At 41.5% G+C, this 21,676-nt stretch overlaps 1 long non-coding RNA gene across 1 annotated transcript in view; it reads left to right on the forward strand.

Moving 5' to 3' along the window:
- Window positions 1–19,925, forward strand: part of LOC118419059 — a 32,985-nt gene extending 13,060 nt beyond the window's left edge. Inside the window, exons 2-3 of the long non-coding RNA XR_004831586.1 lie at window positions 48–351; window positions 19,585–19,925. This is a non-coding gene — a long non-coding RNA (uncharacterized LOC118419059). The remainder of the gene's footprint in view (window positions 1–47; window positions 352–19,584) is intronic.
- Window positions 19,926–21,676: the final 1,751 nt, after the last annotated feature.

A 21,676-nucleotide genomic window follows, 5' to 3' on the forward strand; every position in this document is an offset into this window, starting at 1 on the left:
AACGTGCAGATCATGGCTTTATTTTGTATTTTCTCCCTGTTTTCCAGTGGTGCGTGTCGTGCATGGCCGGCGGCTCCTGCCGAGAGTGTGTCTGGAAGTAAACCACGCACGCCCTGGCCAATGTCACCTCAAAGTGGACTGGATCCAGTTTTATATCATTGCCTTTTGTCGCCGTGCGGAGAAAAAGTCCACACCCCGCTGCTGAACCCTGCAGAAGTTTTTCTTCACGACACCCGCGCGGGAGGGTCCCGACTTCTCCCGGGATGAACTCGCTCGCCGCTGCGCGGTCCAAGTGCTCCCGCACCCGGTCAGCCACCCTTTCAGTCGGACTATCCTCACAAGAACCTACCGGTAAGTCAGCTGACGTATTTAACCTCCCCCACCAATCAGGCAATAAGTTGTTCCCGCTCAGACGGCTAAGAGTTTATCGAGGGGCCATTAGGTTCAGGATGCGTCGTGGTGCCAGCCAGTCTTGGCGGGGAAATTCCCAAGGCACCGTTTGAGAAGCACTTAACGCTACACCCGAAGCTCCGGCTAGAGAGAGCCTTGTTCTGTGGGTTATAGTCAGGAAAAGGGAACCGTTTGACAAACATATAGACCAGATGTACTGACTTGATGATTCGTTCAAAAGGTTAGAATTGTACCCACTTTAAAAGTGAAAAGCCAGTTCGCTACATGTACTTTACTATGTCGCTGGTACAGGCGCAGAAAAAAGTGTGTGTTCGCATCCGTCAGTCACTTAGTTTGATTGACACCCAAAAGGTATATTTTAAGCGGGCAGGAAAACGCAATTAAGCAAAAAGCCAAGTTGTGGTGCCCCCTTTTGATCTGAATTCCAGTACTTCAGTTATGCTGGTTCGGATAAGCGTTTTCTGAAGTGCAATGGCGTTTTTCTGATTCAATTGCGAAGAGGTTGACTTTCATGGCCCAAAAAAGTTACAACGTAGTCTTAAAGAATCGTTTTAAGATAAGAAAGAAGAAGTAAACATCTCGAGGTTGAAAAAGAAGTGATTGTTCGGCAAAAACTCGGAGTCAAAATAAAGTTCCTTCTCCGTGGGAACGCACTCAAGAATACTGGGCAGCGACAGGTGACGGAAAACAGAACCCCCGAATCAGTGCGGGAATGTGACACTACCTTCACTCGCACCTCGCGTTAGTGCACCCCTGGTCCGTGCACTATGCGATTTTAATAGTTTTGTTGACCCTTTAAAGAGAGGTCTCAAGCCAAAGTTAACAACCGCCATGTCTATACTACAGCGGTTACTGAAATTCCAGCTTATAAAGACGTTATCGTAAGCTTGTTTTGCCGTAAACACGATGTGTGACGTAGCTACTTCAAGTCTGGCTGAGTTGTGGATATCTACTACGTATATACTTCACACGGTGACAGCCGAATAAACTTCTTCCTCCCAACTTTCAGAGATAATAGAATTAATAGCTTGGGTCAGGCTCTGGACATTCTGAGTGTCGAGTGTGTGAAACTAGACGTGACAGCTGATTTAATGGCAGTCCCAGCGACGGCTCGCTCCCTTGTAGCTCCCTTGTGGAGCGCGAGGAAAAGGGAACACCTGACAGGCCGACTGCTGCTTCCGAAAACCAGTAAAACATCACTTGCGTTCTTATATAACGTTACTTACATGTATCACTGTCTTTATCATGCCACTTGGGAAGTTATAACGCTAGATCACCTTTATCCGTTTAGTAACCTATATCCGTTGTTTTCAAGAACAGGGTATTCAAGGATATCTAGTCAACGACGATGATTTTAAATATTTCGAAAATACACATTGTGTATTGCAATTTGTTCCTACAATCCGTTGACTTTATATCCCTAAAAACGTGTTTGTAAAAACAACGGATATAGGTTAACCCGTGAATAAAGGTGAAGTAGCGTTATATGTGCACTATACATAGATTGGGACAATATCTATATCATTATGGATCACGGCTAGCTGTCTACAGCTTTGAATGTTTCCTTCCACTCATTGTTTGGGAACCGATGGTAACAATTTTCGTTGTTAAATGTGCCATTTTAAGCTTAAAAATATATCTTTTCATCAACTTTGTTTCATCGAGTTCAACTTTTTTTGCGACGGCCGGGGTAAATTTCTTTTCCGTCCAAACAAGCAGATTTCCTTGTGGTATCAAAGGTATCCTCTGAAATATACGAGGAACATAATGTTACCTACACAACATACGATATGTTAGATGTAGGTCTGGTGTATGAGATATTATAGATTCGTTAGTCATTTTGTGCATTTTATCAAGGCATTGTTGGGTAAGAAATGGTATGTATATGTATCGTCCAAACTTGATCAGATCTAGAATCAATGTCTATCTTCGATATTTTGGTGGTTCGGAAACATGGACAGTTGTTTGCATATTCCTTTTGTTATACACGTGTGAACAGTTGAATTTGTCTTATTTTTGTTTTATCTCTTAGATAGTTTTCCTGTCTGAAATAATCCTTACGACAAAAACCTAAACATGTAACGGCGATTATGGATATCCTAGTTATCAATGCAATCAGAAGTACCAGTCGTGTTTACATCATTGCGACAAAATACTTTTAATGTGTCAGACTCACCCCATAATATACGTTATCTCTTTGGGTTTTACGTGACTTTAGACGATGTGGTTTTGCATGTGCGTAAGTTGTTGGAAATGGATATTTTTGGTTGAGTTCACCACAATTTTGTTGGTAACTGGGAGACACCGGTTCAAATCCTGAGAACGGTGGTGATAGGGACTGCACCCATCTTTGGGTATAACGGTAAAATGGGGATTCCTTGTTCAAGGAGGTGGCTTGCAACCCCTCCTTGTAAAAGTATCATCCTGCTACTGAAACAGCTAGGAAACTTGCCTCCCTACTTGTCACTTTGTGCACTGCAAGTGCCACAACGAATCTTCAATCTCTGTTGAACTAGAGATGTTAGGAGTATTCATCTGTGGCAGCACGGTACATGACTTTCAGTGGTTTTGTGTATCGTAAACAATGTTAGATAGGTTATCTAAATCTTTCGTCTGTATTTTGTCATTATCAACCCCATAAAGTTTTAGCTTCGTGTGTGTATGTATGTGTGTGCATGTGTGCTTCAGTACTTTTTTAGATTTACATGTAGAAACATTGATACATGTCTACCACATATACTGATGATTTCTCCCTTTAACATATAGAAAGCTTTACTGACAAAAGAAAAAGTACAACGGCTTTCGAGCGATTAACTACAAACTACATAATAGGAATACAACAAAAATATCACTAAGCAATATATTCTAAGGTAAATGAAAAATATCTATGTTACAATCACTTTTGGCTTATCGTGGGTTTCGGTGTCTTTTTCGATATCAAAGCAAAATTGTGCTTGTGCCTTTTTCTTAGCTTCTTATCAATGGCAAATAGACGTAGTGAGTAGGTTGTCGTTCCAGTGTTTAACCGCTAGAGGTCGCGTGCACGTCGACCAGAGACCACTACCCCGCAATTCGTGAAACCAAGAACTGTGACAGCTTTGAGGAAACCTTGGCGAAAAGGACACGCCGTAATATTTCATGCCCCTTCCTGTCGTTATGAGAACAATGCTTGTAAAAGGATTTATGTTGTCGGCGCATTGAACTGTCGAAAATGGTCAATATTTCTGCCACACTGCTACGGAAACACAAGGTCGCCAGGCTGTTTTGTACACAAGATGATTTCATGACTCACAACACACACTTTTCAGAAGGCTTGGTCATGTCACGGGATATTGCCCAGTTTATAGGATGATTCATTACAATATTGTTAGTCATTGAAAATATATGGTTGCATTTCCTTTGGCGGTAAAAGAATTTGTTGTCAGCAGCTTTGGAATGACGTGATGTAGGGATGGGTACCGGTACAGAAAGTTCAGGTCCAGGTCCGGTTCAGGTCCAGATGATCAGGTCCAGGTCCGGACCTGAACCTGGACCTGATTCAGTATGACTCATACCAATGGTCCATTTCACTTCAAAGAAATCTGTTTGGTGGAGTATTAGACTTACACTGACGTTTTAAAATCCTACAACACTAACTGCACCTGTACGATTGGCTGTAAAACTTGGTAGAAATTACTATAAACTCTACTCTACTTCTCTCTTGTTATTTTCTTCCACCTACAAGAGCCAAAACGTGTGAATGCCTGATCAAATAATCTGTTAATTTTCTAATCGGTCCAACATCCGGTTCACCCAATTTTTTTAGGTCCGGTTTTTCTGGACCGGTCCAATAAGAAAAACCGGTTTTGTACCGGTACGCTGTACCGATACCCAGCCCTAACGTGATGTTAGGGATGTGTACTAGATGCAATATCAGGTACGGTACCGTACGAAGGTTTAGCTAACTTCTGGACCTGGACTTGAACTACGAGCGTATTTGACAAATAGTTCAAGTCCAGGTCCATAAGTTACTAAACCTGTGGTCTCAATTCTTAAATGATGACAGAAACATGAATAAACAGTTAACATAATGTTTATTTAGGCTACTTTAATACTAGTATTCAGTGCATAAAACTCCGTTGAATATTAATGGTCCTGGTTTCAACGTATGTACTGTGGTTTCATCTTTTTCCAGTGCTAGCTTTTCGTCTTTGAGGTAGGAACAACACATTTTAGTAACAAAACAAGTTAAATAATTCATACACTTGAAGGTGTTATGAGCGTTTTCTAAAAACTGAACCCGTTCTACTATGCGATTTCAGTGAAGATTTGTCTGAAGATTACGTCCCACTTTCACCAAAATGTTAGGAGCTGAAATTGGTTATGTCATCTCTAATATGCTAGCCTTTTTTGTTCGGTTTTGTGATTCGGTTCGTTTTACGTATCATCGTTACAAAGTGATTGAAAACCGTTGTTTAGACCGACGTAGTTTTGTATTTGTGTCTTGCCTGTCATTTTAGCGCAATGATTCTATCACCGGTGTACATGAATAGCACTTGCCATCTATGAGGGATGCATATGAGCATTGTCATACACGTATGGAGGTTGAGCAGACACTAGTTGTTGTACAAAGTCCTGTCTTAATTGCGCTTAGTTTCAGTACACGGGTCCATCGGATGGATTGTTTCGCAAAAGTGATCCAAAAACTACTTTTGATAAGAACATTTAAGCTTATAGAGCATGTTTATAGCCTAAAGCAAGGGTTAATTTCCTCCTCAAAATACCACAATCATCCTAAACAAAAATCGGATTTATGTGATTCATCGAAAAATATTCTTAGAGCTCTTTTTATGGTTTCAAGTGCGATTTGACGTGTGTAGGAACAATTTGTCTGAAATAATAGATCTGCTTTTCACAAACGTTTGTGAAAAGCTGTAGCGTACAGGTTCTTTCATCATGTGTAGAACGCACTAATAAATTATAACGATTTTGCTAAATTGCTGAACATAAAAATGTAACCATATACATGTTCCAACATGTTGCAACAATAATTCAGACTTTATGCTATATGGAATTGGTCTTGTAGTTAAATTTGATTATATTTTAGAAGCAGATGACCCAAATCAGGACTGTCTCCATCCCTCTCATTCTTTGAGAGGCAATCTAAATACATAGGTGAATGTGTATAATTCTGGCACTGTGATGATGCATATGTGAGTACGGTGTACTTTTATCCAGTTTTATGCGCCCATGGTTATGAAAGACCTTTCGAAAGTCAGTGTTTGATCGCTGCCTCATTTATCAGCAAAGACAAAATGCAGCCACATATTTCAAGTTTTAAGTTATTTAGTGATTTTTGTGTTAAATGGTGACTACCGACTGGATACACACTGCTGTGACGGATTAACCTGTTCTGAACTTCCTCCAAGTAAACAACCAAACATCCATTTTCTGTGTCTGTGCCGCGCGGCTCTTCTGAAATGATTTGAACGGCTAGAAATAATAACTTGCAACATCTTTGTGTCAATATACGTGGATAATGTTTTCGACTGTTGAAACGAAATCTTTCAAAATATCCTTCATTAACTATGACACAAACGCATGGAATATTGTCTTGTGACTGTGAAACAGAACTGATAAACAACAAGGTCTGTAATATCAGAACGTTACAGGATGAGGTACAGATAAACAATTATTTTGTATTTCATGGGTTTGATAACAACGACGTAATTCGTGTCATTTGAAGAGAAGAATAAAAGACTGATCGCAAGCTTGTTAGTAAGTTCTACTTTGTGTGAGGAAATAGTGTATAGTATGAACTTCTACAACACCGTCACAGATGACCTTAAACTTGTATTGTTGTATAATTTTTCGACATCATTTTTAGATACGTCTTTGATATGGTGATGCATTTAAAAAAAAGTCTCTTATTCTACCTTTACAATGCAATATTTACGCATAAAAACACTACTTACAATTGAAAATTATTACTTTTCCTGCGGTCAAAGACCTCTTCATCCTTTTGTTCACCTTAAAACCTACTGATTATGGTGAAATACGAGATCTCACAGAAACAAAGTCTTCGGCGCCCGGGGACAAGCTGCTTTCAATTTTTTTCTCCCGTCTTATTCCAGACATTGTTGGATCAGTATAGCATGTCAAAGAACATGGGAAGGAGCAATTATAGGCGGTTTCTTAGGAATTCTTTGAAGACTCGATAGCATCTTAGATCATTCAACTTAATACGGCAGGTACTTTTGTTTCATGTGTCGAGTACCCTTAGATTCTGGTGGCGTCTTATCTTCAAAATGACACTATGTTCACCACTGCGATGTTGAAGTTCAGCAAAATCGCATCCGTTAGTATGTCGAGCCGTTTGGAGTTGATATTGAAGCAATAACTATAGATTGTATTCTCCAATAGCACTTTTGTAGCGCTGTTACAGTATGTGGTAAAACAGTTAAGTGTTACTTTAGAGTGCCCTTTTGTCCCTTTTAGTATATATGTTGTGCAGCGACACCGTGCCTTCTACTCCCTTTCCACTCCGCGACCTAAAATTTGACAAATTACGAAACGAATCGTATAAAAAAAGTAATCTTTTTACGCTTTTTATGTTTTGTTGCCTTTTCAGTCATACTTTTACATTTTGTATGATATACCCAGAATGAAATCGTTTTAGGTCACAGTGAGAGCGCAGCGTCTAGTGGATAGGGGGCTTAAGCAGGTTTGTGCCCGGGTGCTGTCAGAGTTAAGCCCGCCAGTGAGAAGCTAACATCAGTACCGCTGTCTCCTACCCCCATTAGCCGATGACAGGTCCGCCACAACCTGTCGAACCGTCCTGTCGTCTGGTATACAGGCGGGCAGGTCCGGTGTACGTTCGGTCTGCAGGGCTTGAAACGCTCGCTCTCTTCATACGGTGCGGTCACATTTGTCGAATACTAGCACTTGCGATAATGAAATTTTAGCGGTTGACCGCTAAAATCAAGTTACCGTTAACAAATCAAGAGGTTTATGTTTGTTTCTGTTTAAGTTTGTTTCAGTTATTGTCTTCTATTTCTATTTTCATTTATGTAATCATTTCTGTTTCCATGTATGAGTTTATTTATGTTTATTTGAAATGCAATGACAATTAAAAAAACAAATCAAGAATTACAGTACTAGGACGTCGGGTGATTTTTTTAATGTTATTCGATTTTAAAGCAGGCTGTAACAAAATGAACCACCGACATGATCTGAGATATCTTTTTCTGTAACAAAACAGCTGAAATTTGGTCGGCACTTTCGAAACTATCCAAAAAGATGCCCTCACTCAGTGTGTCAAGCTGAAAAATTGCTGGCAAGTTTTGCCGACTGCATTTTCTTTGCATCTTGTTAGCTGTGTACAATGATGCTAGTATGAAGGATGCAAGGCATTTGGTGGGCCACTATTGTCCGTATGCCACCCTAGTGTTCCGGGTTTGTTCTATCAGTGACCAACGGTCCCGGTCCGAGCAGGTAAAGTCCTGGTCACACATTTGAACCTTGAGTTTTGCAGCACACCCAAAGCTTGGGATGCGAAATGCAGCTATTGCTTCCAAAGCCCACAAAGTACAAAGTACGAATTAACTGGACTTCGTTGATTGTGCGCACTTACCCAAACATTAACGCGCCGAGTGGTATATCGCAATATGAAACAAAGCCCCCAAACGCACTGTATTGTAGCATGCTGCTGTCTTTTTTACTTTCAAAGAGTTTAGCTAATTTGGATTCATGTGAGAAAAACTTGTGAAATGAGTATCGGAGTTGTAAAACTTGTTTTCAGAATTTTGTCTAATAACAAATCAATATTCTATGTATCTACCTATATTTGCATTATGAGAGTTGTCACAGGTAAAAGTAGTCTGCAAATCAAATGTATGTGATGCTAACTAAGAAAACAACGTACACATCGCTAGTACCTATGTGACCATAGTCACGTATAGAGGTGTTTTTTCTGCAGTAGTAATTGTTTATTAGTAAACCGCGGTCGGGGCCGTCCCCAAGCCCTGCCCTTGCCATCCCCACGGGAACCTCCACATGAAAAACACGTCCTCTCCTCCGCCAATTAGACAACGGAAAGGTCCCTACAAACGCGGGAACGACTGTTTCCTCAGATCTCGACCAGAAAAATTCGCCCCGCCATCCACGAGGCATCCTCCGAATGTCTGGAGGTTCAATTAGGCCCATTAGGTGATGACTGAGGCGGCGTTCGTCACCGAGAACCTCATCCCCCATTTCCTCGTGTTTTGTACACAGACCCTTCTGGTAAAAATACACACACGACTACTCCATAACGTGTTTATTAACAACACTTTTCTTTCATGTTATTCGAAAGACATTATATTGGAGATCGCAAGCTTTATAGTGTATTTTTCTTACCAGGTCGCCAGCGCTGATCTGTACCTGTAAGTGGTTTGTGTCATACATGTACCTCTAAGAAATTTGAAAAAGAAAAATTTTATTGAAAACAAGCAACGGATAACAATAACACAAATTACGATTCAATTCTTCAACAAATATCACATATCTCCAACCTTACAAGACTTGAAAACTGTGCTTGAAGGCCAAAGTCATACGTTTTGAGCAAAATGAGGGTAACAAGTTACATTTGGATCTTCAAATACGTTACAAAAGGTGTTTTGAGCTTTACAAACGTGTTCTTTGTTCTGGGACAGTACTGTAAGCCTCATATTTCATGTAATTGCCACGGAATGTAATTTTTCTAGTTGGAAATACTTAATTCTCAATTACTGTTTATATGAAAATGACCATGACACATCAAATTCCGTCTAGAACTTCAAACAATTTTTTGGTAATCCCTTTTTAAGCCGCGCGTTTTTCGACGAGTCCGTATCCTGTTTTTGTCCCGTCTACTCACTAAGCTGGGTCCGTTGATAGAAAAATTGTTTGTGAGGCTGACTCTTAAATTTCGGTCCCACTTTGAAACTGTATCGTACGTTGCGCACATTATATTATACATTGAATCATACGATAGGCCAAGCTATGTGAAAGTAAAACAACAATTTTTCGTCTCGCGACAAAAACAACAACAAAAGAACCGTTTATGTGGTATAGCAGAACAGTGAAGTTATGTTAGAAGTGATTTTTTATACCATAAGCTGTCTCAACCCTATGGCATTGTGTAACGATATTACAGGAGTGATTTTTTTCGTTTACATTCAGCTAGTATTCGTATTTATTATATTGGCGCAACAGAAAAAATAGTTTTTATTTAGCGCTGTCTATATTGCTAGAAATACCAAATGATGTGCTATGAAAAGTGTCTGGATTTTGTTATTCAGAAATCCATTCATAACCTTTTCAGTTATTCTGCTAAGCTACGTACACATATGCATACATATATTACATACATACGTACAACTTACACGCACGTTAGTCGTTACCAAAACGTAACCCAAGGTGAAGGTGATAAGCACATTTGTTAGGCAGTTGTTTTTGTGTTTAAAGTTGACATGCAGGTTCAGCGGCTAAACCATGCGGTTTCCCGTGTCGGCACTGAGCTCTGAGGAAACCTTCAGAGGGACTTCAGACCCTCGGCGAGTGAGATGTCGGCTAATTGACTGTGAAGTTTGTATTCCGCTGAAACACGAAAATAAACTATGGTGGCCTCTTGATAGCCTTGGGACTTAGTCATCAGGTTTTTATAGTGACAGGGTAAGGGGCCTTGTTGTTTTTGTCGTTTTTGTATGATGGATGCCCGATTCGTTTTCAGATACAGATACAGGTACGGGTACAAATACAGGTATAGGTACAGATACAGGTACAGGTACAGGTACAGATACCAATACAGGTATAGGTACAGATACAGGTACAGGTACAGATACATGTACAGGTACAGGTACCGTGAGGTACAGGTACAGCGTTTTAAGTATAGGTCTAGACCTGGACCTGAACCTGTCGGACCTAAACAAGATCAAACAAGTCTGGCCAATTATAAAGTTAAACACGTATCCAACTGCCTGTACATGTTGTGTGTGACTGTATTGAGGTTAAAAGATTGGACGTAACATGCAGGTAGCTTCCTCCGCATGACAGGTTGTGCGTCACTGCTGTTGCATTGGTCATTGGTGTCATAGCTGATTATATAGGGATAGATCTCATCATGAATGCTCTTGTCGATTTTCAGACATCTTCTGTCAGCTAGTCTGTACATAGTATCTAGTCACAATTGTGTATCTACCGAAGAGTATTAATTGAGCAAGCCTTATCAAATATCGGAACAAAGCGCCCCGAAACCAGTCCATATACCCATAAGGTCATTCCTGCAGCAGGACACAGTCATGGGAATAAAACTCGTGACCTACAGCCGCGGGAATAGAACCCATGACCTGTCTCAGTTGTTCGGTACGATTGGCGCGCGGAAGGAATTCGGGTAATTGAAAACTTGTCCGGTGGTTTGGGCATTGCTTCTCTCTCTCCATGGCTGATGCACTGTCGCCTTCTTTCTCAAAGTACCTTCAGCTAGTCTCTACTACCAGACTGACTGCGCTAGCCACTATAAGGAGAAGAATCTGTCAGGGAAGTTTTGCTACCAGAGGAACATGAACCTAGCCGTGGACTGACTCCCTTGGCCAATTTCCCGACTCTTTTGCCGACCGAATTCTAGGAATCGTAGGATCCCCGTACCCCCGTAGGAAGGGCTGGTGGTGGCTAGTTCACAGCAATTTCTAGCTGAGCTTGCGACAAACGTACTGTCAGTATGACAAACGTATTGTTTCAGTCGCACGTTGGCGGGAAGTACGGCAGAATGACCCCGCGACAGGTGGTTGTGTGTGCGGAGGTGGTGATGATGGACACAGCTGACCTAGGTCACATGATGACAGGTCACTTTCTGTGTACACATGTGTACACACATACACAGAGAAAAAACACCGGCGGAACGTCAACATCACACGCGTTACGTTCAAGACCAACGCTTTCTGAGAAATCATAGCTTAACATGTTCACAAAGCTTGACGCGTTTCCTGTGCGTTTCTCCATCAATATTTTACGATATGCAGTGACAAAGGAAGGCCTCGGTCGCCATGGCAGTTTTGGGCGCGGCTTACAAATTACTCCAAATGTTTCTATCAATACATTTCTTCCGTCCAATTACCCTCTCATAATATTCCACAAAAACGGTTTACCGCACACCATCATACCGTCTGAGAACAATGTCCACTCGTCTTTTCCCAGGCTGTTTTGACAACGGGAAACTTTTCTTATCTTTTCCTCCAATTAAGACGTTTTCCTGCTGACCTGTTTCTCGAAGGAGCTCGAAACGAAGACTTCCGTGTGAGTGACACTCTAAACCGGCTGATCGTTGCAGCGGAAAGATACGACCGTTTTATATGTCTGAGGGCTGTGTTTGGATAAACGGTAATTGAGGACAGAGCCGATAGGACGGTGGGCGCCTCGAGGGAACGAGGTCTGACGGCTTCATATCCGTGGGAACGAGTTCGAGTCATCGGCAGTTGTATGGAGGAAGATATCGGCAATAGCCCCACCAAAAAGTTTCGTAGAACTGTCGGAAATGCGTCACAGAAATATGTAACAGTGCTCACAGCCATGAAGCAAGCTCCAAGATGACCCAATTGCACATACACCACTTCTTTCTCACGCGCAAAGCTTTCTGACGCTTAAGAATCAAAACCATGGCATACTGTACAGTATTCAGTACAAAAGATGCAAAAATCTTGTGGTTCAAATAATGTACTGCTTCAGTACCAAGGAAAGACGCCAGGGGCCTCAAAATCGGTGCTTGCCTTTGTCTTTCAAAGATATATACACATACAAAATAGCATCTCAGTCAATCAAGAGGTATGCTGGACACATATATAAGTACCCGGATACACCGACACGCGCGCACACACAGGCAGACAGACAGACACACGGCGCGAACATACAGGCACACACACAGACGTGCACGCGCACAAAAATGGAGCTGAAAATAAGTCGGACTGGACTCAGGGATTAACTCGGTTGTAACTGTTCTAAACATACATTTTATGATTACTGTCCTGTCTCCAGGTTTTGTAGGTCAGGCTTTTTATGGCGTTACCTCCAAACCATCTCACATCACTTGTAAAACTAGAGCCAGTACGCTCCAGTACCAGTGTCACAGATAGTCACGGTCGCTCGTATTGCTTGATGTTGGTGTGTTGGGAATGAAATAATGTTTATCAAATATTTGAGTTGTGTGAACAAATATGTCAAAATTTTGAAAAGGGGAGTGCAGAATATTTCGACCTTCTCCTTTTAATAATGTGTCATAATATTTTCATAAGATTTGATTTATTCCATTGCATTACCTTATTGGTAGTTTAAACACAATGTTAGTAAGGATTTAATGTTTTCTTCTTCCTGGTAAAGTCATTTTACTATTTCAAAGATATTCTTCATGCAGTTCTATTCGCATCGCGATAATTTCTAGTGACTCCATAAGAACACCACATCACAGCACCGACTCGGAAGTTGTAAGGCCGGAAAAGATTTTCTTCAGGTTATCACTGATATGACTAGGCGACTGCCTATGTAACAGGAAGGTCACAATGACGACGATTTCCCGACGTCCTTCCGACAACACTTCCTTCCTTTTACGACCATTTGCCGTCTGTTGACAAATACACAACAGTTTGTGGAAAATGGTCTCCACCGCGCTGGCATGTTTACTCGTAGTCTAGATATGATAAATGAAGGAACATTCTTAGCGGATTTCCTAGTGATGAGTCATTAGTCTCAAGGTACTTTGCGTCGTCCATCTTGGTCACTATCCTCCAGCTTAAGACAACACTTTTCAACACTCTCATCCATCTATTACAAATCCTTCTTAATCCGTTTTCTTAATTTCTTTCACACGATTATCGAATGATGGTGTCTGTCGCTGAGTAAAATACCACGACGTTAATCATCAACGGTTATCTCTCCACCGGAAAACAGTAGGAAAACAGACACCAGAAGAGATAACACTTTAAAAACTGACGACACATTTGCGACGACAGGTTTTGTTTTTCTACCAGTTTCCCAAAGAAGAAGGTTGTCGGCCATGCTGGCTTGGATTTCAGTAGTAAATTGGTTAAGACGGGTAAAGAGATAGAAGACAATGAGACGAAAAATCAAAAACTATGACTATGTTTTCCTGATCTTCATCCTCAAACTAAACTTTGTATATTGTGTTAAATCATTATCGATAAAACATATATGCGGGCGTACATAATCCAGTGGTTAGCAACCATGCCTATCGACCAAGAAGTCGTGAGTTCGAATCGCTCACTCGACATACAGGCTACTGGAAAGGGTTGCAGTCCTTAAGACGGGGCGTGGTGCACTGTTTAATTTTTGCGATTGTCGAAAAGAGCCAGGGAATTTTCCCCGTTACGAAGAATTTGTAAACACTGTAAATGGCGTCTGTCGTCTCTGTCATTACCAGTGGAAGAGTAGCTCTACTGTTCCTTTAGTTCGTTTGAGCTAAACTGGTTAGCTCAAGCGGTTCCTTCTTTGCGTACTATAAAAGTCATAAAAGCAATGTGAGTGTAAAGAAAGATACTATTATATAGTCATGTCATATGATATTCATGATTCATCGATGTTTTATGAAGTGCTTCAAGAATTACAAATAATTCCATTTCACCAGCTGTTTTTAGATACACGCACGTATAGCACACTTCCAATATTCATTTCAACACTGTGCAATGCCTAGACTAAGTCAATAAATACAACGTACGCTAATCGCTCTTGTAACGTTTTGTTTATTTTCGTTGATCAACGAACACTGACACTAGGGATTACATGGAAATACACTCAAACATAATCTTGGAACAAACCTTCAAAACTGCCTGTCGTTATTCTGTGCATACTAGTCGTCAATGTTCATCATGAAGACTTCTGAGTAAGATACACGTATCTCAGAATCGGCAATCATAAATTTTGTAATATGTCGATGTCGCTAATTACGTAACAAAATAACACTGACCGGTCAATGCCCGAAAGTTCAATTGAAGGGAAGATCAGAGTCAAGGTTAGTGGTTATGAACTTTTAGTAAGGACATGTAAACTACTAGCTATAATTTATTCCGTTACTTATCCGTTGATATCTCGAAACATGCAGTATTTCCTCATTTCCTATATCTTCTATAGTTTTTGCGGCTGATATTCTATCTACAGGTTTGATTGCATCAAGGGTAAGATACTAAAAAATCTATGTAGGCGGCTTAAACAATGCTTTGACGTCAAAAAAAAAAGGAACGGCATTGAGTCACCCTTCCAACCCACAATTTAGCTGATGACAACTCCCTTATCCTGCAACATCCCATTAAAATGTGCTAGGCGTCAATAAATAATTTTAAGCGAAAGGAAAACGTCATTGAGTCATTGCCGGTCGAGAGGACGCAGGTGCGATTCACAGAGTTAGACATTGCGTTTTGGGAAAGGTACTACTACTACTTTACACGACTTTCCTCACTTCACCCAGGTGTAAGAGTGGGTACACCTGACTTCGGTTGGGGAGGTAGAAGCTGCTGTGAAGTGAGCTAGAAATGGGTTCAGGGCGCGATTCCCCATGAATCCAACAACATACAGTAGACTAATCTCCAAGCAAATCCTACAGTGCCATGAGATAGAATCAAAGCTGGCGAATGACTACAGTCGGCCAAATGGAGTCAGACGGGTACCGGTCGCTTATGCACTCATAGGCCGACTTAACTCCTCTGACAGCTTTTGATACTATCTTATGCTACCATAGCATCTGCTTGGAAATTAGCCCTGGGCACAGTGGATGATCACCCACTGCCTTTACGACCTAAAAAAAGTGCTACGGGGCTACCTTTCCCAACCTTCACCTACCTTGAGTCAGTCCACTTACTCTCGAGTGAAGGCCCCTGACTCATCCGCCCCACCTTCGTGCGGGCCACAAAGACTTCAAAGGAATGCACCCCTGCCGCAGACACCTGTTGACGCGCGCCTGCCGCCATCTTGGCTACCCGGTCCTTTTTACCTCAGCACGCAATTCGCTCATTTCGGCAGAAAATAAACTCCCTCGCTTCCTGTTGTCCTTCAAGAGGGATACATTACTCATAGCCTGAACCGTTTAAGGTCAACGGATGGCGTAGATGTATCGTTTAAGCAAAGGGATGTTGGCGGATTACTTAGTTTTTCTCAACCACACTTGCTCGCAACCGTTAAGACTTGTCTGCTAGGATGAGATTGCGGCGTATAGACCACACAGAGATTATGCGATTTCCCTTTATATTTACACAAAATTCTTTACAAATCACTCAAAACAACTAACCAATAACCTCTACATTGCCTCGATAACTCCAGAGGAAGTTGCGATATGCACAAATTGTGTTGTTTTTATAAAGAGACACGCGTAGAAACAACCGAAACAGGGCGAGTAGTAGAGATATTTTGGTGCTTTGCACAATAGGATAAGCTAATTTGCTAATTTTACGGACCCATAAGCCCGGTAAATTATTGTGTACATTAAGGCAGTGTTGGAACCAGCGGGCGGTCACCAGCGGGTGGTGTGGCTGCCATTTCGTCATCGAATTTTACGCTCAATCAACTCAGAGAGCATCCCCGTCTATACACCTGCTTCACACAGACAAATCACGCCACCTAACTATTACCTGCTACACCCCCAGTGTCTACGGAAAGAAACTTTTTTTGTTCATGCCGCTTAGAATACTACTTTCCCTTGGCGCTAAGTATGAACAATGGAAGATAATCTCTACTTCCAGCGGGGTATAAACCGAGTCTTGCCGGTGTCTTTGTCTCTTACACGCGAATTTGAGTCGTAACTCCCATGAGGTGGGGAGGCTGTTACTTCAGTCATTGTCGTTTGGCACGAAACTTCCAGTCTTGTTGTCTAGAAGTCTCCTATAAAATCATGAAAACTGTTTGCTTTCTATATCAATTCTGATGGCGAAGCTTGCCAAGTTCTTAAGGTGACATATAGTGTTTCGCTTGTGAAATAACAGAAAATAACAGTTTTTTGTGTGCATTTTACGCCAAGTTTAAAGCCACTGTGTATGAACTTGATTTGGATTTTGTAGCCTTGTTAAACGTGACTTAGATTTTCTGTGGCTTTGATAAATGTGATTTGTATCTTTGTAGCCTTAATAGTCATGATCATTTGGAATTTTCATCCTTGCTAAACATGATTTGGACTTTTAAAGCCTTGCTAAACGTTTGTGAAATAGTTGTCCGGCGTCAATCAAACATATTTCTCTCGTACTGTCAACATAGAAAAGAATAATTTACGAAGGTATTATGTGTCTGATAGTATTGAGTATTGTTCGTATTCGTAGAATAGAAAGAAAGACAAAGTTTACAATGTCCTATTGGGCCTGGATTATACTTTTCTGGTTTAACATATATAACATGAACAAAGACTATAAAAGTAGCTTCATTTGACTCAAAACAGCGATAACTAAGATAATAGCAACACAGTTGCTGCTTATCTATTTATTTATTTTACAAGTTGCTGCTTATGCTTACTTTGGTGAGTTTTAAGTCTGACCTTTCTCGTTGTTATCATTTATCGAGAAAATCGTGTTGTAATGATTTGGGCCTTTAACAATTTTATTAAGCCAGGAGAAACGTCACAAAATGAATTATTTGATCAAATGAAATTAAGCTTGTACCAAATTGATCTAACGTTACTTCGATCATTGTGGCTTTTCTTAGTTGAACTGAACACAAGGTAACTGGTTAGAAAATAAGAAATCTTGTTGCTGTAGAAGGTTGAGTGAGTAGCGGGCCATCAAAGCCTAGTGTCGGCGCCTGTCGTCTGCACCGTCATTAGTGATAGGTCAGCGGCGGGGCGGGAGAGGGCTGGGCGCCAAATATGGGGGGCTGGGTCATGACGTAAATCATCTTCCGGGTGCGGTGTGACGTCATCGGGAAACTGCGAGGAAATACGGGCTAAGTAGCGGTTTTGCACTCGTGAATAACAGTCATGTGCATGCAGGGTTTTGTTGTCTTGGTGTTCTTGTTCTTATTTTTAGTTCCATTTGGGGGCAAATAATACAATAGTGAGGAAATACCCATTTTTCTAACAAAAACTCATATTAGTAGATGTTTAGTGTGCAAGTACGAAATAGAAAAGACCATTTTTGCTTTACGTTTATTTCATTACTGTATTCTATATCTTATTATTGTTTTATCATTATTGTATTTCCGACATTCAGGCATGAATTTGCATTTTTATTCTATCCTCGACTGCCCAACCCAACATTGTATGAAAATAGAGAGTACGTGTACATTTACTCTACTCTACTCTACTCTACTCTACTCTACTCTACTCTACTCTACTCTACTCTACTTGTCTTTGTCAGTTTTATTTTCCACATTTTTGATATTACCAGTTTGCTAGAGTGCGTCACCTCTGTGTCCTGCACTTTTTCATGATCAATAGTAATAGAAAAGAACGGCACTTGGCGAGAGTTTGTCACTTTTAGATCCTATAATAGTCTCATTCCGTCCATATCCCCGGGACCACCAGTGTTTGTTTATTTTGTACCGGTCAACCCTATTTTCTGCTCGAACCGTTCTTGTGTACCCCCAGGGGAGTTCGAAACCACTGGCCCGATGATTCGCTTGACGCCGGGTGAGATCCAGTCTTAAGATACGGGGCAGAGGGGAGGGGCCCCCGAGGAACACTCCGACAACACCCCGATACGGGGGTGCTGATGAATTAAGCCAGCTGGAACAGCTAGGAGAATCGGGGACACTTGTAGAACAAGCTGTCATCTCTTTGTCTACAAATCCTCTTGATGACGAAGAGGATTAAGAAGTTTGTTGGGTGCAATAACATAAGGAGATAGTGAGAGACCCAGATCTTTGCGTGAGGATAGACGGAGTGTAACAGTGGGATTCAAGCACAATGCGGCCTTCAACCTTTTGGCGTAACGGTTTAGCGTCTGGGTTTGTGATTTGGCCGCCCGGATTCGGCGGGAGTTCGAATCCCGGAAGCTAGGATATTGTTTCTTTCTGTTTCTACAGTAGGATACTGGTATAGCTAGGAAAACTAGTAAACCCAGATCCAGGCCATGGGGTTTGCTAGCAAGTGGTATATATAGATCATATAGTAGGTCAAAAGGGATCTAGCTGCTCTCAGGGTTGTGCAGTGCATTCCCAATAGTGAAATTCTATGGCCGGCTACCATCCCTGGTAAATTACTTTTTCTTTTTTAAATTTTCAACAATCGAACCAAGGAGTCTGGTGTACAGAAAAGAAGTAAAAGCACACGAAACTTTGCTGAAAAATATTTTGGATAATTGCTTGATCGCGTACAGCCTGACTCAACGGTTCTGTTATGCGCTGAGTGATCATGATTTTAAAAAAAATGAGACGGCACAAAAAAGAGGCTATATAGCTAATTTGTTGATTGCATGCTTGTCGCTAGCACAGTTAAGAACTTTTACTGTGGTTGTGTTTTGGGATTTGTGTTAAAACTTATCTATGCTTGTCGCGGTTTTGAACTTTTACTGTGGGTGTTAATTAGGAACTGTGTCAAAACTTTGGTGATGTCCACTCTTCTCAAGAAGGATGAATACTACTCAACCTTAACCCGCTAGAGGTTAAAACTCTGCAAAAACCCGGTCTGGCGCAGGTGCCCCTTCCCTCTGCTAAATGAGAACACACACAAAACTTTTAATTGACGAACCACCGCCATCTTACAATTTAGACTATCTTCGGGGCGACTCTTATCTTCTCTTATCGGACTAAGAATTCAAAAGTCGGGAGGTTTGTGTAGAAAATTGATCGTTTTAATCCGGCGCGATTGGGCCGCGGGAACGGGACAGGCGCCCAAACAATTAGCCGGGCCTGAAAAAACTCCCATCAATCATCGCGCGCGTTTCCTGTCCACTCTGCCCCAGGGAATTGTGGGCCTCATCGTGCGAGCTGTGTGGTTTCTGGTGTAGTATTTGTTTACGTTCGCGTGTGTAAACAAAGGGAAGGTAAACAACAATGTGCGAATTGGTTGTTCCCCAGACTGAATGGTGCCAGATTTTCACGATAAACAAATATACAACCTTAATACCTCGCTATCATGCATCGGCCGTTCACGCTTTCACGGTAAAAGCTGTTGTTTGCTTGCCCCAACCGTCTTCCTAGGTCCCCTGCGTTCACTTCACATTTGCTAATTGGCCCTCGAATTCTTTATCATCGTAGGGCAATAAATCTAAACGCGAAGGTTCTGGATCGCGTGATCCCAGCCACATTGGCTTCGGTACAATCAAGTCAGCCGCTTTCCCCCGGCTTTCCCGTGTGCGTGACTTGCAAGTGGACAACAAAGCCACAATCAACACACAAGCCATCAACTTCCCACCTTCGTCCTCTCATACCTGCAACATCAAAGGACGCCGCCTCCGTGTCGGTATCACTCTCCCTCACCTGACATTAGGTGGGTGGATGTGGCGTCAATGCGTCTTGATCTTCGTGTCGTCCAATATTTCAGCATTATTAATTGATAAGGTAGTTTAGAAAGTAGGGCTAGGCACAGCGGGAAGGGGTTTGTAGTAATCCCATTAGACTAACTCCTTCCAGGTCAGCACCAATAACCATCATGTTCCGTTAACATTTACTTCTCTTATGTCGATGAAACCTTTGAAGTTCCTTTCTTTTTCTGGAGCTAGAGAATAAATGAGGGTAGTTTTGATTCTCTCTTGTCCTCCATTTCATGTGACATGCAACATTATACATAGAATATTTTAGTGTAATATTGGTCATGCCATAGCGAAGTTTCAAGCAATGTCCACCTATGTTTGTGTACGATAAATCCTTCTTTCGACAAGAAGCTTCTGTCTGTTTTTCTATCCGTCTGTCTGTCGCGTGTTCTAGACAAGCTATGGTCACCCTAATGGTTGCTCCGAAAGAAGTGACATAAGTTTGGGCCGACGAGCAGCTTTTCATCCGATGCATACCTGTTGCATGCTTAGAGGGTAAACGCAAAATAGTAGATGTAAAACAGAAATAGTGTGTCGTAGATCTACGTTGCGGTTAGAAATGATTCTCCTTGTTCAAATTAACAAGGTTGTAGGGGATAGATTAGAAGTTTTTGACTTTGTGCCACGCTAGACAGAATTGGCGCCCGCAAACAAGATTATCCTCTTTGTACAAAAAGGCTTCCGCACTCGTGTCAGCGTGAAGTAGGAGATTAACTAGATCTCATTATATCACACTTATTAGAACGTTAACCACCTCATAATCCTTAATCTGTCAGCGTGGATCTGTCACACTATAAAGGGACATCAGGTGTGTTGTGCAGGTCAAAGTTCAACATGTAAGTATGGCGCCATGATCAAACTTTGGAGCGTTGGTTTTATAAAGGACATCGAAGTGACAGAAAAAGTTTGCTGTCACATTCTGTCACATATGTGATACTTAAATATACTGTTAGGCTGTGATGTTTATGTTGTAAACCATGTTATTTTAATGAATAAAGATGTTAAAAAAAGGACATCGAAGTATGTGAGAGGCAGAAACGTAGGGGGTTTGAAACATTTTCCACAAGGGGACGCGATGAGAAACATACAGTATACGGTCCAAAAGCGAACCGAGACAGTGATAAGACAGTCACGAGAGATCTGTCTACACGTTGTATTGGGCACAGATGTCTTTCATGAGAGTAAGATGAGAGTAATTTCATCATGAAACAGACAAAAAGTTTACTCTTCCTGAAGGCGCGAAAAAGATGCAATAATCAGCGCTTCAAGAGGCTTTGTTATTCAAGTAACAAATCGTTAGATTTTTTTGCATATTAATGATATTAGTATGATATACAATGTATTATCAACTGTGGATCTTATCATAGAGACGAGGCCAGAGGGAGATGTGCTCGCTAAGGTCACACTGTAGACCCACATGTACACCCCCCGATGTTCTCTATTATCGAATCAGCTATCGGGCCAGACGACACAAAAATCAGCACAATAAAGACATCGGGATATCATTAGGTCCTGTTGTGAAAATCAGCCCACAAAAGAAGGGCCAACAAAGTTTTCACCCGCGGCTCACCTTGTTCCAGCGCGACCTTCCCCAGGGGTCATTACAAAGGTCAATCCTCGGCTCGGGAATGTCCGGTCATTTCCGGGAGACATATCCGGTACGGTCGTCTGTCGCCATTCCCGTGCTAACTTCTGACAAAGATAAGATGTGCTGTCCCACACTGTAAGTGACAACAGCCAGCTTTTTCTTCTGTCTTGACATGACAAAACACGTTGGAGGATATCTAACATTTATATAGAACCATACATCCCCGGTA

The sequence above is a fragment of the Branchiostoma floridae genome, chromosome 7 (genome assembly GCF_000003815.2).
Source record: "Branchiostoma floridae strain S238N-H82 chromosome 7, Bfl_VNyyK, whole genome shotgun sequence".
NCBI lineage: Eukaryota > Metazoa > Chordata > Leptocardii > Amphioxiformes > Branchiostomatidae > Branchiostoma > Branchiostoma floridae.